The sequence below is a fragment of the Curcuma longa genome, unplaced genomic scaffold (assembly GCF_044706935.1).
Source record: "Curcuma longa cultivar G26 ecotype Majalengka, Jawa Barat unplaced genomic scaffold, ITB_CL_G26_1.1 contig_15535, whole genome shotgun sequence".
Taxonomy (NCBI): domain Eukaryota; kingdom Viridiplantae; phylum Streptophyta; class Magnoliopsida; order Zingiberales; family Zingiberaceae; genus Curcuma; species Curcuma longa.
In genome coordinates, this window is record NW_027430126.1 from 1 (window position 1) to 5,578 (window position 5,578).

Here is a 5,578-nt window from a genome sequence, read left to right on the forward strand (position 1 = left end):
TCTGAAATCTCTATCATGTTATATATTTTATATTTTTCCACTGCGAAGTTTTGGGATTTCGTTTGTGATTAATACCATCCACAATTCGCAGTGCGCGCCATGATTTTCAACATCCAGGACTCACGATGCACACTACAATTAATAGCATCCATAACTCGTGGTGTGCGTCGTGGTTAACAGCATTCGTGGCTCGTAGTGTGTACCGTGATTAACAACATCCACGACGCACACTGCGAGCTACGCGCCACGGTTAACAATAACCTGACATTTATAATACCACAAATATTCATACAATTATAATATTACATACAGATAACATACACAATTATAAAATCAAAACATCAAATAATTAAAATACAATCACTCAACAAAGAAAATAATCCAAAATAAGAAATGCACTTAGTAATTAACATGATTTTTTCCCTACAAAAAAGTATACACAATTTTTTTCAGTCACAAAAAATTATAAACTTAAAAACAACTGTGTTTCCTATTGCATCCTTGAGAAAAAGTATTTTATCATTTGCTTGAATTTGGTTTATCTTCTCCACTAAATTTTGTCAATCCAAACTTTCCAACAAGATCTATAAGAGAAACATGAAGCACTTTTGCTTTTGGATCTATAGATACAATTTGACCTTCTGCAACAACTTTATTAACACATCAATGAAACAACTTACATTTAGTATTATTACTAATATCTCCATGACTCACCTTCTTCAATTTTGACTGTATAACAATATAAAATTATTAATTCTACTATGCATATTTTTATTACAAATATGCAATTTAGAAAATACACAATTTCAAAATAGTTACCTGAGTTGCAATTTGATGTTGGTTAACATTACCAATATGTTTACTTTTTTTAACACCAATGATATCACTACCGCCACCAACATCATTCTCAATACCCTACTAATGTCACCACTAGCAATCTAATTTTACAAATAAATTTTGTCAAGTAACGTCACTATAAGATAATTCCACTAACAAGAACACAAAAACTCGAAGTAATTAAGAAAAATTATGTCAAGTAATGTCACCAAAAGATATCAATTGTTACTAACAATAACACAAAAATTCAAAGTAATTAAAACAAATTATGTCAAGTAATGTCACCAAAAGATATTAATTGTTACTAACAATAATACAAAAAATCAAAGTAATTAAGACAAATATCATGTAATGTCATCATAAGATCATTTTATTAACAAAAATAATTTTAAAAAATCACTCTTCCATAATTCATCTTTGTTTAATTACTAGCCTATTCTTGTTCATTTTGTTGCCTCATATTTTGGAAAAAAAAAGGGGACCTCATTTATTACATTTCTTGTTGAAGGTTATGCATCACACTTTCAAATTGTTTAATAATTCCATTTTGTTGCACAGAAGCTCCAACTTTTGATTGTACAAACTCCAAAGTCTATTCCACACACTCTGCCTTGAACTTCCTTACCAAATACACGACTAATTGCATCATCAGCAATGTTAATTGTGTTGTGAGATTCAAGTGGACACTCTTCTATTTCTTTCTGCAAATAACAAGAAATAACTTTTGATAAAATAAGAAATTTAAGTTGTCAAACTTTTTCTTGTGAATTCTATAAATAACAAAGAGATAGTTTTATTATTATTTTCTCTCCAATTGCTTGATTACTAGGTTCACCATTTTTTTCTTGTGACCTTCAATCTAAACTTTTGATCGTGTAATTGGTGTATCTACAAGACTTGTTTTTTCCTCAAGTATGAGACATACATATAAAAAAATCATTAGGAACAAATAATAATATTACTAATTAAGTGTATATGTAAAATTTTTCATAAAGTTTGATAAATAATAATTTGTACCATCATGCAAGCCAAACGGGCATAACCTCTAGGACTCATTATGTGAATGTGGTCTTGATTTTCCTTCATTGTTCTAAATTTTGCATTTTTTTCTTTAGAATCGAAATATGTCTAACATATTCATATATAATTGATTATCTATTTGAATCCACAAAGTATATCCAACACCACAATCCTAAATACATCCAAAATATTTCAATAAATCATAGTTAATAAATACTTACTTGGGTCCATTTTCAGCATATTAGGTCTATTTTCAGCATATTGATCTTGTTTGGTCCAACATGGTTTCGAGCAACCTTCCACTAAGGTTCTGGTTTTCGGGCAACACTTCTTTTGGTAAATTTTTAACATTCATCTATATGTGATGGATCTGTATAGTTTGATCATGGGCCATACCAACCAATAGCTCACTTGATCCACAAATTTCAATCAATCATTGAAAACTGAGCTGGAAGTTCAAAGAGTGAATTGTACCTAGATTGCCCCCGGGGCATAGCTGAGTTGGTTATGACGCAGCAGACTAGAGGACAAGGGTTCGAATCCTGGCGAAGCCAGGCAATACCCTCCTGCGTCGTGACCAACTGTAGTTTTTCGATTTACAGGTCCTCACAGATGGTCGTGAGGCCGACCGTGTGGGGCCGCTAAAGTGGCGGATTCCACCTTTATTGCAGAAGAATTGTACCTAGATTAATTGAGATATATTTAATCTGAAAATTAAACAAATAGATTTTAGTTAAATTTTTTAAAAAATAAAGGATAAAAAAGATATTTATATATATACTATTTTATTGGAGGAAATTTCTCTATTTTCCCTTCTGTGGAAAGGTGCAAATTGGATTGTTTAGTGAATTCTTTCACTCTAAAACTCAGAGAGTTATCATTATCTCGACAGAAAGTTGATAAGGCACTATTCTAAATGAAGATATCTGGCTAATAAGAAAAAGTGATCAATCATGGATGGTCTCAAATAAGTCTTGTGATAGCTTAACAACAATGTGATGGCAATAATCGATAATGGATATCATGGTTACTAGAGAAAGGACGTAATGCTATACTATTGTTAAATTGTGACACATAATTGTGAATTCATGAATAATTAAGAACATAAGATCGGAGAAATTTTAGGGCAGGGAAACATTAAAATACAAACTACAATTGAGTATGGTTCAAATAATTGGATTACCTTACATGCCTCGAGTGGATCTCATTGTCCATAGGCATGGCATGACACCTACGATATTCACGCAACAAGTTTCCTTAGCACCTGCTGCACCTACTAACTAACAATTCCACAAAGAACAACATGCAAAGGATTTCCAAATAAATTATTTAAAACTTCACAAGAAAAATCCAACTTGCTTAATTAACAAAGTACTAGCGACAAGTAAAAGTGACATGAACTATTAAAACATATAATGAACTATTCCACATCCGCAAGTAATGTTATTCAGTTATTTCTACCATAGGATACTATGTCCGCACCATAGTTAACCGTCTACTCTAAAAACATGAACAAAGTTGCTACTCGACCAAAGTTGCTACAGTAGTGAATTGAAAAAAGAATTTCTCCACGGAGAAAACAAAAGATGTTGAAAACAAAAAATCGACAAGAGGGGTTGAACGGAGAAAACAAAAGAAAAAACAAAAAAGAAATCGAACTTGAGAAAGCGCGAGAGCGCCCAGTCAGACCGCTACGGAGAGGGAATAAGGTGAGTTCAGCGAAGATGTTCAGCACGCGGAGAGGGATTCGACGGAGAGGGGTTCGACGGAGAGGGGTTGGGTTAAGAGGTTCACAGAGAGGGGTTCGCCGAAGAAGGGTTGGGCGGAGATGTTCGGCGGAGAGGGAATATTAGGTTTTCGGCGATGAAGGGTTTTGGAAGAGAGGGAGTCGCCGAGATGGTTTTGGCAGCAAGTCGCGACAGGGTTTTGAAGGAAAGAATCAGCGGAGGGTATACGGATTTATTAATTATTAAATTTTTACAACTATTAACGGCGTGTAAAAAAAATATTTATTGACAACATGCATTTTGCAGGTCGTCATTTATATAAATATAATAATATTAATAGCACACTTTATATGTCATTAATATTAAATTTTAAGAGCGTACCGTGTTCATTTTAGAAAAATTTATTGACAATGTACTCTTTTTTTTACACATCGTATTTATATAAGCATAATAATATTAACAGCGTTGGCATGTCGTAAATAATAATATTAACGATGTACTTTTAATATGCGTCGTTAATGTTGCATCGTAAAAAGTCAAATTTATCATAGTGACTATTGGACTTTTGGTATTCTTAACTTTTTGATTATCATCCTTTCGACTAAGAGCTCAAGTTCTTCTCCCCTGTAGGACAAGAATTGATCTTCTAACACTCTGGACATCCATATTACTATTATCCCATGATCGTGAAATTGAGCATCTCTTCCCAGTCCAGTCTGGATTGTTCTTCTATAATTTTGATATTCTTGACCTTTTGATATTTATCCTCGTGACCGAGGGATCGCCCTCTTCAGTCGGAGTAGGATTGTCATTCTAAACATTCTTAGTGGTCCTCTAAGGTGTCTACTCATTAAGTTACATATCCAATTCAAGAGACTCTTCGATCCTTGCCCTCTTAGCAGCATTGCACTTAATTGTGTTGATTTTACCTTTGTAGCGTGCCTCGCTCGCTGTTCTTGCTTGCGTCGAAGGAGGATCACAATGGAAAACTCCTTTGCCTTTTCCACAAACCAAATTCCCTTCTTCCGATGCTCTTCCGATGCCTCTTACTTACTCTCTGTGACTTGGACGCCATAAGCCCTGCTTCCCTCTCCTTTATATAGGAGAGGGTAGGAGAGAAGGAGAAGCGCAGCGTAATGAGGAGAGTCTCGCAGCGCATGAGAAATGAGCCCACCCCTTCATCTTCCTTCCGTTCTGAGTTTCAGAAGATGAAGGAGCTCGCCTCTTCATCTCTGAGCGTTGCGTTGAGCGTTCAACATCTCCCACTCGTCCAAGTCAATCCATAAAGGTAAATGATCACAAAGATCATTCAGAGGTATTTAATCACGTAGACTAAATAAAATCGGAATATACAGTCACATAGACTATAAGAACAACCAATTCATACGAAGGAAAAATGGTTCGTGCGACAGCAAGCACATTGAGCATTCATTGCTAAAAAGTTGTTACACCTTACATAGCTGCTCACCAAATAGTACATAACCATTTTTTTTGAATGACACATAGTCATTTTATCTGATGGCTCACAGCCATTATCCAGGTGGCATATAGCCGTTCTCTAGTGATACTTAAATCACTCTTCTGGTGGTACATAACCATTAACCTGAACTTATTATGTCTTGCTATTTACCCAGATTAAATAATATTTATTTACATCAATATGAACATCTCTAATCCCTCAGTTTGACTATCATGTCAAGAGCATGTTTTTTTTCCGAGGGTCCCCACATGGTTAGATCTGGATCATGGCTCTTCCGGCGGTTAGTCCGGTTAAGAGCGGCCTCACTCTGATACCAATTGTAGGGTCTAAAGAATGTCCACATCTCCATAATGGCATGATATTGTCCACTTTGGGCCTAAGCCCTCATGGCTTTGATCTTGGGCTCTCCCCAAAAGGCCTCATGCCAATGGAGATATCTTCCATCCTTTTAAACTCATGATCTTTCCCATGTGTTTTAGATGTGGGACTATGTTTGCACCCTTGCAACCCAACA

At 35.0% G+C, this 5,578-nt stretch overlaps 1 long non-coding RNA gene across 1 annotated transcript; it reads right to left on the reverse strand.

Annotated features, from left to right (window-relative positions):
• Positions 1 to 1,399: 1,399 nt before the first annotated feature.
• On the reverse strand, positions 1,400 to 3,767 carry LOC141816252 (uncharacterized). Its single transcript, XR_012600669.1, has 3 exons — positions 3,517 to 3,767; positions 3,041 to 3,088; positions 1,400 to 1,538 (listed from the first exon to the last, which is right to left on the reverse strand). It is a non-coding gene; the product is annotated as an uncharacterized LOC141816252 (long non-coding RNA).
• Between the last annotated feature and the right edge of the window lie 1,811 nt (positions 3,768 to 5,578).